The following is a 14,466-nucleotide window of genomic DNA, read 5'->3' as shown; positions in this document are numbered from 1 at the left end:
CTCCCCCATATCCTCTCCCTTCTCCCCCCACCCCCCGCCCCATTCTGCTAACAGAACCTCTTTTTTCCCCCTCCTTTGAAGACTTTCCTTCCTCTATCAAGAGACTGCACTGCCTTCCTCTTAAGACCCTCCCCTCCAAAAGAACTATAAGGGGCACGTGACCCAGACTGACCAATCTGATTTCTCCATTGCCTTAGAAACAATGTTTTAGGGGTAAGCGCAACTTTTAAGAAAGATGAGTCCTTTTTCAAATATGAATACAGATTCTTTGAGAAAGAAGGTATTGATAGCTGTCTGAGATACTACATACTAGAGTTAAGTGAGACTGTAGTTGTTGGGGTTCATCTTTGATGCTGAAGATACAGAAGTGGGAACAAAACAGGTGGTATCTGCTTTCATGTAGTTTAGGTTTTGGAGAAGAAGGAAGACAGGCAATAAAAATAGGTTAATACATAATGTCAGTTGATAATAAGGGCTTTGAAATAAAGGGAAATAAGGGCACAGGTGTATCTGTGTGTGTATATACATATGCACAGGTGTGTGTTGTTTAAGAAATGATGATTAGGGATGCACGCTTTTAAAGCAAATGGGAGCAAAGGCCTGAATGAAGTAAATAAGCGGTCACCCGTGTCTCTGCTGCCAGGCAGAGGAACCATGGGAAGGCCTGAGGCAGGGGAATATGTGGCACAAGTTCAAGAAACAAAAAGGGAAATAGAGTGGCTGGAAGACAACGAACAATAGGAAGAGATGGGTTCAGGGAGATATGTCTGGGACAAGATCTGGAAGCATCTCACTGGCCCCGAAAAGGATTAGCATTTATCCCGAGGTAGAAAACCGAACAGACTGTTTTGAACTAAAGAAAGCCTATGATTTCCTTTATCTTCTGTGTGGAAAATAGGCCCTGGGGAGCCAGTGTTGAGGCAGGGAGACCAATAGTGAGGGCACTGCAATAACAGCTTGAATTTGGGCGTAAGCAGTGGACAGAATGAGAGGGCAGAATTCTGGAGGGGGTGTGTGTGTGTGTGTGTGTGTGTGTGTGTGTGTGTCTGGAGGGTGTGTGTGTGTGTGCGTGTGTGTGTGTAACTGGCAGGATTTCAAGATATGGGGTATGAGAGAGAGGAACCAAAGATACTTCCCAGGATCCTGGCTTCAGCAAAGAAACAGAGTTGCCACACGCTGACTTGGGGAAGACCAAGAGAAGAACCTGGTTCTGAGATAAACTGAAGAGTGGTTCTGGACCTTCACTCAAAAGCAACAAATAGTGACCGATTGCCTACTCTGTACCCGGCACTGTTCCTAGTGTTGGCGATGCAGGAGTGAAAAGCGCAAACAGATTAACCCAGAAGCCCTTACCCTCATAAAATTTAGATTCTTCTGAGGGGAGACAGTTTATAATAGGGTACTGAATAGTGATAATACTATGGAGGAAAAAATATGACCAGGAAGCGTTATTGGTCAGATGGAGTCTAGCAATTTTAAACTGAATATCTAGGGAGGGTCTCATGACAAAGGTGATACTTGAACAAGGAAGGAAGAGGCACAGAGCAAGGGCAAAGACTCTGAGGTCAAGGAATGGTGAGCAGCAGGAGGTGGCAATGGGCCTACAGCATGCAGATCAGGTAGGGCATTCTTGGTCATCGGAAAGACTTTGGCTTTTACTCTGAAAGAAGTAGGGTTCTAAGCAGACTAGCCTTTAATAGGCTCACTGGTAGTTGTGTGGAGGTCAGACTGGACGAAAGGGAACTGATAGAGGGTACTGAATATTGAAATAAATTTTGAATATTGAAATAAAACAAGCCAGACATCACAGTAGTGTCAATGGATGGCTTTGATGGCTAGAAGTGGTTGGCTTCTGGTTATATTTTGGTTTTGGAAATAATAGGATTTTAAAGTGGATCGGACACTAGGGATAAGGGAGGTAGATTAGTGAGAGGAGACACTAACATTTCCAATATGTTGGGTTCCATTAAATGGAAGAATTGCACTGGCATTGACCAAGAGTGGGAAGAACAGCCTTTGGAGGGAAGATAAAGAGTTTGACAGTGAATGTGTTACCTTTGCCTATAGGATGTCTACATGGAGATATGGAAAGGGTAGTTGAATATATAAGCTTAGAGTTCAGGGGACAGTTTTAGGCTATAGACATAACTTTGGAAGTCACTGTATATTCATCGTATTTGAAACCATGAAGCTGGATATAATTACCAGGGAAATGAATACAGATGGAAAAGCCTCAGGTAGCCCGAGATTAAGTAGTCAGGAAACGAGGAAGACCCAGCAAAGGAGACTCAGAAGGAGCTCCCAAGAGGTAAGAAATAAGCTAAGACTGGGGTATCCTGGAAGCCAAATGAAAGTTTCAATGGTGAGCTTTGTAAAACGAAATTTAGATGAAGGTTGAAAATTGACCCTTGAATTTAAAATGTGTAATCCTCTGTGCCCTTGACAAAATCAGGTTTAGTATGGTAGAAAGGGTGAAAGATCAAGAGAGAATGGAAGGACAATTGGGGGTAGACAGCAATTCTTTCAAGGTGGTTTCCTCCAGTGAGAACAGAGAAATGGGGACAGTAATTGGAAAGAAAGTGAAATCAAGGAAGCATTTTTAACATGGGAGAAATATCAGCATTTTGTATGCTGTCAAAAAAGACCCAGTTGAAAGAAATAATTAGTGTTGCAAGGACAGAAGGAGAAATTATTGGAGCACAAATGGAGTATGTGATAAGCAGAATAACCTGCCAAAGATGTCCACACTCTAGTCCCTGGAATCAGTTGAATATATTCTATTACATGGTGAAAGGGACTTTGAAGATACAATGAAGGTTATGGATTTTAAAAGAGAGAGATTGTCCTGGATTATTTGGGTATGCTCAATCTAATCACAGGGATCCTTAAAAGCAGAGAACTTTCTCTGACTGGAAAGAGAGAGGAGATGAAGCAGAATAAGAAGTTAGAGAAATTCCAAATGTCACAAGTATTTAGCATCCCACAACTGACTCTGAGATGTAGGACCCATGTGCAAGGCAGAGAGAGGCCTCTAGAAGCTAAGGCTACCCCCAGCTGACAGCCAGCAAGGAAAGTCACTTTAGTCCTACAGCTGCAAGGAATTGGATTCTTCTGATAACCTGAATGAACTTGGAAATGGATTTTCCTGCAGAGCCTTGAAAAAGGAACACAGACCAGCTGACCCCTTGTTTCTAGTCTTGTGAGACTCTAAGCAGAGTACCTAGCAAAGTCCACCTCCAGATCCATGAAAGTCTGGGTTAATTCATTATAGCAGTGATGGAACACTAATTAAGGGTGATTGGGGCTTCCCTGGTGGCTCAGAGGGTAAAACATCTGCCTGCAATGAGGGAGACCTGGGTTTGATCCCTGGGTCGGGAAGATCCCCTGGAGAAGGAAATGGCAACCCAGTCCAGTATTCTTGCCTGGAGAATCCCATGGACAGAGGAGCCTGGTAGGCTACAGTCCACGGGGTCGCAAAGAGTCAGACACGACTGAGTGACTTCACTTTGTCACTTTTCACTTTGGCTTTGAAAGTAGCATGGATGATTCATCCATAGAAATAGGAGAGAAGGCAGAGTGAATGATAGAAGTAGGGCTAGATGGGTTGTGGTCATGTTGTGAATGAAAGTTCTTTGTGACTTCTAATTTCTCAGTGGAATAGGAATTAGGAGTATTGACTAAGAGAGGTGGAGGTTTGAAAAGAGAATATGTGAACTAGTCATCTGGAGAGTAAAGAGCACTGTTCTTTGGTCAAGAGCACTGAAGGCATATTTGAGTTTAGTTGTCATGACTTAACATGATACCACACAGCATGTTACCTTTACAGTTTCTATGAGATACTGTCCAGAACCAAAGGCGAATTGGTATTGAATGTCATGGGTGTGCACAAAATCACTTAGAGCATGAGAACAGACTCAAGGTCTAAACGCTGGGAACTCCTAATGTTTAGATATTGGGAAAGTGAAAATGATCCAGAAAAAGAGACCAGAAAGGAGGATCCACAGAGGTAGATGCGTAAGAAAGACAGTGATCTCTCAGAAGTCAAGTTTCTACAGTCACTGTTAGGGACTGAATTGTGTCTCCCCTGCACCCACTCCCTCCGAAACATATTTATGTCCTGATCTCCAATGTGACCGTATTTGGAGTTAGGGTCCATAAGGAGGTACTTAAGGTTAAATGAGGTCATAAGGTTGGACCCTCAAGCCAGTCAGTATGGTACCTTACAAGAAAAGGAGGAGACACCAGACCATCCTCTCTTTCTACCATTTGAGGATATAATCATCTATGAGCCAGGAAGAGCCTTCATCAGATATCAACTCTGCTGGCTCTGTGATCTTGGACTTCCAGTTTTCAGAAGTATGAGAGAACACATTTCTATTGTTAAATACACAGACTATGATATTTTGTTATACAACATGAATGGCGTAATCCTGTCAATTATGTGAGGCCAAGGAAATCTTGTTTTTGCCTGCAGCCATTTAAGTTGGCTTTTTGTTACTTTTAACAGGAGTTAAACAAATTCAATATAGTGTCAGTGTTTCCTAGAGGGGACACTTCTCTCCCTGCTGTAAATACTTCACCACTTGCAGCTCAAGAAAACTTTAAGAATTATATATATACCTGTCTAATCATCTCTACCAAACACAGTAATATCCATCTGAGACTACTGTGTTTAAAATATGAGCTGGTATTCTGAGGCATAATTACTTAATACATACTTTGGAGTGTTCTTTGAAACATGATATTTGAAGTGACCACATTTTCTGAAATTTATTAGTTATAAAAATAACCTTAAAGGAGTCACCTTATTCTAGTCTTTTCATTTTCTTCCCAAATCCTCTTAAATAGCCCATGACTCATAGAAATGACCACTCTTAGTCGTTTTCTCTCCTTTATAATTCAACTCTCTATTTTCTCTATTAATAGATAGAAAAGATGATTTTTCTCCTGCTGCATCTCTAGGAAGATAAATTTCTCAGTGGTCTTACAGATGTTAAATTTGTTCAAGAAATACTGAGTATATATCACAGGCAGAACCCAGTGGTTAATGTTCAACATACTACTGGGGAATGACAGAGATCAAAAGGATGTGGTCTCTAACTTTAAAAGTTATATACTTGGCTTCAAAACTAAGACTATGTTTTATAATAGTAATGCGAGAAAAGATGCAACAAGGCTCTGAAAATAAAAAGACACAATGAAAATTCAGAGAAAGGGGAGATTACTTCTACATGGGGGAATTTGGGAAGAATGCATAATGATGGAGATTTCATTTATCCTGGACCAGGAAAACACATGTTAGGTTGAAGGACTGGCCTGTTGTGTTAGTTTAAGTATAATGGGAATATGAGATATGGGAAAGGAATAATAGGTTGCAATGCCAACATAGTAGATTAGTGAAAAATTGTAGAAAGTTAAATCTGGAATCTGACCTTTACTAATTAACGAATGAGGGATTATTAAAGGCTTGTGACTAGGGAATTAAAATAACACTACTGAATTACTATTAGCTAAATGGTCTCATGCTGGATACAGACAACTAAACTGGTGATTACACTATGGTGAAATATATAATATGAGAAGGGAAGTTCAGGATAGTTTGAGAGTATTTAAGGAAGAAATGAACACCAGATTTTCAACCCCAAAAGGCTTCTCCCTGAACAAAGTCACATCTGAAGTCTAAAATAAGTAAAAGATATTCTGGTAAAAAGAATACTTGAGATGAGTAAGGAGAAATGCCAATAGAAATAGGCGGTACCAGGGATGCATGCATACTGCATGCTGAGATGATAACACAAAGATAGGTGAAGATGAGCATGGTTCATTTTTGGGACCAAAGTGAGCTCAGTGTGGTTACAGTGAAAAAAGTGAAGACAGTATGTGGGTTTTTAATCATATTCAGAAATTTGGACTTTCATCCAAGAAAAATGGAGACATAGTGAAGAGTTTCGTACAATAAACAACATGACCAGATCTGTACTGAAATGTTAAGTTTATTGAAATATTAGTTTGACAGTTGTATGGAGACCAGAAAAAGGAAGTCTGGTGGCTTGACCAGAAGAGAAAGTATGGTGGTTTGGAATAGGGTGGTGGTGATGTGGAAAGGGGATATGAGCAGATTTAACAGTTGGTTAGGAAATGTCATCAATATAATTTGGTGATGGATTGAAGGTGAGAGATGAGAGATTTACTGTGGGATGAGGCTAAGGAATGAGACTGTCAAAGAAGGCACTCAAGTTTCAGGCATGACAAACGGTGCCACTTGTTGAGTTAGGTCTGGCAGGGAAGATGTACATTCAGTACATCAAAGTGAAGATGGATACGTTGTTATAAAACGCAGCAGAAAAACTAGGTTTAGAGGTTTTGATACCATGATATTGGTGAAAGAAGTCATATGAGCCTATGGGATCATTCAGAAAGTGTGTCTTGCATCATGATAGGAGAGAATCTGGGGGAAAACCAAAAGGAATCCTAACATTTAAGGGGTACACAAAGGAAGAGAAGCCTATAAAAATATGGGCAAAGTGGCAACACGAGAAAAAAAAAGAAGAGAATATGGTGTTATGGTTTTTAGCTATGGTTTTTCCAGTAGTAATGTTATGGATGTGAGAGTTGGACTATAAAGAAAGCTGAATGCTAAGGAATTGATGCTTTTGAACTGTGGTGTTGGAGAAGACTCTTGAGAGTCCCTTGGACTGCAAGGAGATCCAACCAGTCCATCCTAAAGGAAATCAGTCCTGAATATTCATCGAAGGACTGATGCTGAAGCTGAAACTCCAGTACTTTGGCCACCTAATGCAAAGAACTTCAAAAAGACAAAATAGCAAATGCCACAAAGAAAAGACCCTCATGTTGGGAAACATTGAAGGCAGTAGGAGAAAGGGACGACAGAGGATGAGATGGTTGGATAGCACCACTGACTCAATGGACATGAGTTTCACCAAGCTTCAGGAGTTGGTAATGGACAGGGAGCCTGGTGTGCTGCAGTCCATGGGGTCGCAAAGAGTCGGACATGACTGAGCAATTGAACTGAACTGAACTGATGGTGTTATGGAATCTAAGGAAAAATGTGTTTCAGGATGGAACACGTTAATCTGCTAAGAGGGAAACAGAACACCTTTTGTACCTAACAATTAGCTATAAGGGGCTTCCCTGGTGGCCCAGAGAGTAAAGAATCCACCTGTAATGCAGGAGACCTGGGTTCGATGCCTGGGTTGGGAAGATCCCCTGGAGGAGGGAATGGCTATCCACTTCAGTATTCTTGCCTGGAGAATTCCTTGGACAGAGGAGCCTGGAGGGCTACAGTCTGTGGGGTCTCAGATATGATTGAGTGACTAACACTTTCACTAGTTTCACTTCCATAGTATCCACAATAAAATGTTTTAATAAATAGAGGATGGATATGGGGACATCAGGAGAGAACTACCATTCAAACTCAGTTCAGTTCAGTAACTCAACCGTGTCCGACTCTTTGCAACCCCATGGACTGCAGCACACCAGGCCTCCCTGTCCATTGCCAACTCCTGGAGTTTATTCAAACTCATGTTTTATGCCAAAATTAAAGTCTTCCGCATGATCCAAGCCACTAAAATAAACTTTAAGGTCAAGGGATAGTTTTAAAGATATTTTCAACCTATATAAAACATACATGATATGTATTAAACATATATACTATGATATATTTTAAAAAGAGGGTCTGGGGGAAAAAAAGGAGCACCAATATTTAAGAGGTAGGCAAAGGAAGAGAAGCCTGCAAAAATATGGGGGGAAAGTAGCAATTCAGGTAGAAAAGAACCTAAAAAAGAACCTGTATCATAGGACCCCCCAAAATTGTGTTTAGAGAAAGGGAAAACACCCATGCTTCAAAATTCAGAAGTTTTAAGACTTTAGAAAAAGAGGTATAACCTCTAACATCCTCAGGGGGTACTGACCAGCTCATCAGCCTCTTAGCCTATCTCTCCTGGTTCAAAGCCCCTACGGTTCTAATCCTCATGCTCAATCTGATCTGAGCCTTCTGGCACACCCCACCCTTCCAAATTACAACTCACTCTCCTGACAACTGATGCTATTTTCTATACCAGCTTCTCCTTTCTGCTTCATTGTAACCCGATCTGCCCATCTGAATCCTTCTCCTTGTGGGCGAGCGGATAGTGAGGACAATGAGAGCACATCTTAATACCTTTGAAAATGGAATTTTTACTTCTTTGCAGGAAAGCTATTGGTAAGTATAAAGTAAACATTAATAATATTTACAAATATTTGCTGAGCGCCTACCATGAGCCAGGGCTTATCTCATCAGCAAAAAATACATTAAGAATGAATTACTTAAGTTTGGCAGAAGAGAAGTATTGCCCCACCACCAGATTTCCTCCTATGCATTTAAGATCATTTTCTCTTTTCCTCGTACCACTGCTGTTCTTTCAGCAAAACTATTTCCTAAATCAGCTTTTCGAGATCATCCCTCCAAAGTGCTAATTCAGCTTGGAACCATGGCAAAAACATCAAACAGAAAGAACAACTGAAAAGCAAGAAGTAAAGAACGTCTAACCTCTAGCATTTAATGTTTAACATTAACCGCTCCTCACCAGGGCGAATTTGTAAATCACAATTTAGCTTCAGTTACACACTTCCTCCTGTGTAACTGGACTCCTTCTCAGCCTGCAGGCATCAGGAGATCTTTCTGCAGCTCTGCCCTCCCCACCTTGATCCAGCTACCTGTGAACATACCTTCCTGCAGGTAGCTCCTTGGCAGCATTTTCTTTTTTTTTTTTTTTTTTATTATTTTTCTTTTTTTTTTCCCAGTGGGTTTTGTCATACATTGATATGAATCAGCCATGGATTTTCTAACGCAATTCTCCACTCACTTTCCATTCATCTGGGGGGCCCATTTTTCATTCTTCTGCTCTCTGCTCTCCAACATAGGCACTGTTATCATCTCATCAACTGATTTTCAGAAAGTGTCTACTGTGAATATAGCAGTTATCTGATAACCTACTCTAAACTGAAGTTTTTATAGGAGGAAAAAAAGCATGCATTGCTATTTATTTGTAAAATGGAATTCTCTAATCTAGAGATGTGTTATGGGCTGTGTTGTGCCCCCACGTCCATAGACTGAAGCCCTAACCCCAGAACCTCAGAATGTGACTACATTCAGAGCTAGAGCCTTTAAAGAGGTAATTAAGTTAAAATGAACTTGTAAGAATAGGATCTTAATCCCAAATCAGGTGTCTTTATTAGAAGAGGAGATTAGAACACTTATAGATAGCAGAGGGGAAGACATCTGTTTAACATCCAAAAGAGACGCCTCAGAATAAAACCAGCCCTGCTGACATCTTGGTTTTGAATTTCTGGCCTCCAGAACTGTGACTGTTTCTGTTGTTTAAGCCATCAGTTCATGGTATTTTGTTACGGTAGCCCTAACGGAGTAAAACATGGCAGAACAGAGATTCCAAGGCAAAGACTTCAAGGGAATTTGCTTCCTCAAACACAAGAGGTAAAAAGGTCTTGTGCAATGAACTGTCAGTGTGTTTCTTTTCATTGAATCAACATTTATTTTCCCATAATTTTCATTTTGCTTTTCCTATTGATTAAATTTTTATATTGCTAAATTTTTTGCTTTTGTATCACAGAAATTATAATTTGAAAGTCCTAACTTATTAAAATAAGTCCTAACCATTAAAAATAAGTTAATGGTTAATTATGTTCTTTGCGTTGTTATATCAGGATTGCTTTAAATCACAATTGCCCTGAGAGCATTTAAAATAGAGATTCCATTTATATTAATAAATGTTTACTTTTATGCATTTTTTGAAATGCTGGACTTTTTTGAACTATTTATGAAAGTTTCCAACATTAAACAAAATTTCTCATTGCAAAAGTTCAGATTCATAATAAAAATTTTAAAACTAAAGTTTGATTATTAACCTTACAGGATTCCCTAAAATAGTAAGCTGCATCAGGGCATTTAAAACCTGAATTCCATTTAAGGAAAGTTCAACTCACATATTATTTTTTGGTAGTCTTCTAGTAAGTAGGAAAGCATTTTATTTTAGGAAAGCACATATACAGCTTCCTTAAGTATTCAGTAAAGCAGAGACCACTTTGCAGAGACTTTTCAGTAAAGCAGTAGTGAAGTGAAGTCGCTCAGTCGTGTCCGACTCTGCGACCCGGTGGACTGTAGCCTACCATGCTCCTCTGTCCATGGGATTCTCCAGGCAAGAATACTGGAGTGGGTTGCCATTTCCTTCTCCAGGGGATCTTCCCGACCCAGGGATTGAACCTGGGTCTCCTGCATTGCAGGCAGATGCTTTAACCTCTGAGCCACCAGGGAAGCCCTGAAACTACTACAAAAGTCCATATAATCAAAATTATGGATTTTCCAGTAGTCATGTACGGATGTGAGAGTTGACCATAAAGATGGCTGAGCACCGAGGAATTAATGCTTTTAAATTGTGGTGCTGGAGAAGACTCTTGAGAGTCCCTTAGACTGCAAGGAGATCAAACCTAAAGGAAAGTCAACCCTGAATACTCACTGGAAGGACTGATGCTGAAGCTAAAACTGTAATACTCTGGCCACCTGATATGAAGAGCCAACTCACTGGAAAAAGACTTTTTGATGCTGGGAAAGACTGAAGGCAAAAGGAGAAGGAGGTGGCAGAGAATGAGATGGTTAGATAGCATCACCGACTCAATGGACATGAATTTGAGCAAACCCCAGGAGACGGTGAAGGACAGAGGAGCCTAGTGCGCTGCAGTCCATGGACTTACAGAGTCAGACACGATTTAGCAACTGAAAATAACAATATACCTCCATTAGGCAGTAAGCTTTATGATGTCATTGGACCAAGTCTAACTAGATATATGTTCCCAGCACCTAATACAGAACCTGATGCCATCAATACTTGGCTCTCTTTAATGACTGAATTGACGAACAAGCGAGAGTGGGTAGAGAATTTATGTGTAAGTCAAAGGATATAATTCAAAAAGACTGAAAGGAGGTCTTTACAGCTGCATAGCCAGTAACCCAGGAGCAGTTAAATTGTGCTGGGAATCCAGATTATGTGAACCCAGGGGACAGAAATTGGATACTTTAATGAGTGACCAATGCATAGGGCTCTTATTTTGCAAGAAGACAAAGGTTTTGATGGGCAGGGGCAGTGGAACAAATATTCCACCTAGCATTAAAATAAAGCTGTAAGAAATTATGTCTCAGGGAGGCTTGCTAGCAGCCGGAAACTCCACCTTTACATTTATTTGGGGGACCTCAGAAGAACAATGGGAATACATGCAGAACTGGCATAATGTGGGTGTATGCAGTAAAAGGAGTAGATACTTCTAATGATAGCAAACCAGATATTTCCTGAGAAACAGATCCTTGTATTAAGGGAGGGGCCAATTTATTCATCTCAGCTCTCTTATCTCAGTGTCACTAACTGGCTTTAACCAATCACTTAAGAAATAGAACAAGGGTGTGCATCTTGCAGCTTCACGCTGGAGGAGACGACGAACTTTTAATATTATCAGATCTACCTAGACATGGCTAAGTCCATACCACATAGACTTCAGAATCTCCCTGTAAAACAAAAACAAAAACAAAAAACAACCCAGGGGCATGTGATGACTTTCTTCTTCAGATTTACAATCACATTATGGTGACTTTGAACATTTATCTGAAGAGAGGGGCAAGTAGAGATGCTTAGGTACAGTGTGGATCTGCCATGTTGGCCATAATTCATGTGTTACATGAAATTAAAAAAAAAATGTTTAAGTCAAATAAATCACATGCAAAATTAATTAGTGGCATGAAAACTATTTCCAGTGTTTAGTATGTGGACAGAAAGACACATACATACAACATTTTATATGACCAGGATGACTCTTTCAGCTTACTTATTGAGGTAGACATCTGTCAACAGGAAAATATTCTTGATTCTCAGGTTAAAGAATAGCCTGGGACATGTTTTAACAGGAGATTGAAAATAAGGATGCATTTTTCTCTAGAGTGCTCAATTGTTTTCCCCCGTTATCTCCTATGCCTGGCAATTGCCATGACACAATTTCATTACCACATTTTCTATGTGACATGATCTTAAATCAATACAGATTTTCCTACCTTCTTCAAATCATACACCTGGCTGACCAATGAATAGGCAGCAGGGGCTTTTAACTTTTTTGTTTTTTAAGAAGCTGTAAAATTGATCCAAATATATCATTTCCCGAGTCTAATAGAAAAATAGTAGTAGTGTGTGCTCAGTCATGTCCAACTCTTTACGACCCAATGGCCTGGAGCCCACCAGGCTCTTCTGTCCATGGAATTTCCAGGCAAGAATACTGGGATGGGTTGCATTTCCTACTTCAGGGGATCTTCCACACCCAGGGATCGAACACCAAGTCTCTTGCATCTCCTACATTGGCAGGCAGATTCTTTACCAACTGCACCAGGACCTGAGCAAACAATTAGAACAATGGAAAGCTTTTAATTCTTTCCCAGGATTATTCCCCAAGGCTATGCCAGAACTCTCACCCCGTTCCACTGAGAATTCATGGAATTTTTCTAGCTGGCATCTCTACGATATAACATTGAGTTCAGACCGAATTGCAGCCCAGGGAATTCCTTAACCCCCAAGGGGTCCTTCTCCCTTGACTCCCACCGAAATCACCATGAACTCCCATTCCTGGTCATAACCTACATCAGCTTTCTTGAATGGCTTCTTGTTTCCAGACTACTTGTCTCCTTCCCCTCTCTTCCTCTGAACACACTCCTTTCTTCTTGCCGTGACAGCTCTCTCACCCTGATTAAAGCATCAGGCTGTAGAACGCTTACTTCTCTCAGTTATTTCCATTTCCCCCCAGCTTTGCCTCATTTCTGGTTACCAGCCTGCAAGGCTGTGATGATATTCAGTTTCTGGGAATTCTTGCTTTCTTTTTTATCATTCAACTATAAATATGTCTCAGGAAAATTCCATCTTATGTTTGACAACATTTTGTTTTCTACCAAAGCAGGGGTTAAAATGAAAATTTATGATAGGAACATTTTCTCATATTTTCATAGATACTATTACAGCTTTAAGAAAAGCTAGCATGCTTAAGGTAGCTGAGTCTCCTACCTGGACACAAATGGTCTATATTTATGATCGTTTGTTGTATATTTTGTATCCTTCATTGTGCAAATCCTGGTTCCCTGCATGTGATAAGTACTCAATTAATTATTCAACACTTTCCTCAAACATTTTCCCTCTGCTATTCCTAAATGTAGCGTCAGATTGGATAGCCAGCCTGCCGTATCTGCAGAGAATACGTAACCTTCGCATGTACTGCATTCGTCTCCATGGATACCAAATTTCTGTGAATGGCACTTAGAGTGTAAAATCTATAGAGGAGAAGCTGAATTTCGCTCATTCTTTCAATTCAGGTCCTTGTCATCCTGACCCTTTTTTCCTCCTACATTTTCCATCCCAGGCTGTGTAGGGCAAGGATCCTGGCGCACTTCATGTAATAGACAACCCATGTACTAGGATCACAGGAAATCATGTTTGTATCTTTTTGACTGCTCTGTGAGCGTCAACCCATGGAAACAAGCTGCTGCAAGAAATGAGGCAGTAAAAAAAAATCTAAGTTTTATTTTGGCAAACTCTAACCAGGGATCCCCACCCTGAGGAGCTTGGAAACCTGGAGTTTAGTAAAAACAGTAATTGCAGAGATGGAGAGGAATCTTGCAGTTTTTATATCTTTAAAAAGCTAAATTGAAATGATAAGTCTTCAAAGCCCCCCAAAACTGTCAAAGTTCTTCATATTTGGTTGGAACAATATTAACTTAGTGAGCAAATCCCAGTTTACAATCTTGCGTTTCTTAAAGTTGTGATAGATTATTACTTCTGTCCTTAAATAATAAAAATAGAAAACATGTCTATTACTGTAGTGAAAGTGGATATATGTGTGTGATATGAAGAGAACCCTAAGGAGGATGTCAATTTTAGTTAAGGCAGTGTGCAATCTTCTTTATAGATGCAATCTTTCAAAATTGCAGTGCCTATTAACAAAAAAGAAAATGGCCCTTGATGATCAAAATATTTTTTAAAAATAACTGTTTTTACTTAATGACTTGCTTATTGTTTGTTGGTCTGTGTGTTCTATTTTAACGCCTAACTTGCTTAAGAGCAGCAGAGACACTAAAGGTAATTTCTGACATGTTATCATCTGGGCTATTTGTTTATTTTGAATGGAAGAAGAAGACAAAGATCTCAGACTGTTAGGTGAGGAATCAGATTTGATGGGCCTCACTTAAAGGTCCCACGGCAAGACACTTGAAGGGCTTGAGCACAGGCACCTACTGGACTAGAGCGGAAGGGGGCAAGGAGGTGAATGCCCAGAGAGGCCACTGGAACTCCTGGCAGCTGTAGCTTGGAGCATGTGCCATATTCCTCAGTCTTCCTGGCTGTCAAGGTACAGCCCGTTGGGCCTTCCTGG

The 14,466-nt window shown here is 40.3% G+C and overlaps 1 non-coding gene across 1 annotated transcript; it reads right to left on the bottom strand.

The window, feature by feature from the left end:
* Positions 1-10,258: 10,258 nt before the first annotated feature.
* TRNAC-GCA (transfer RNA cysteine (anticodon GCA)) lies at positions 10,259-10,330 on the bottom strand. The gene has a single exon. It is a non-coding gene; the product is annotated as a tRNA-Cys (tRNA).
* Between the last annotated feature and the right edge of the window lie 4,136 nt (positions 10,331-14,466).

Source organism: Dama dama, chromosome 26 (genome assembly GCF_033118175.1).
Source record: "Dama dama isolate Ldn47 chromosome 26, ASM3311817v1, whole genome shotgun sequence".
Taxonomy (NCBI): Eukaryota; Metazoa; Chordata; class Mammalia; order Artiodactyla; family Cervidae; genus Dama; species Dama dama.
Note: the sequence above shows the minus strand (reverse complement) of the source record. Positions and strands in the feature narration are given on the sequence as shown.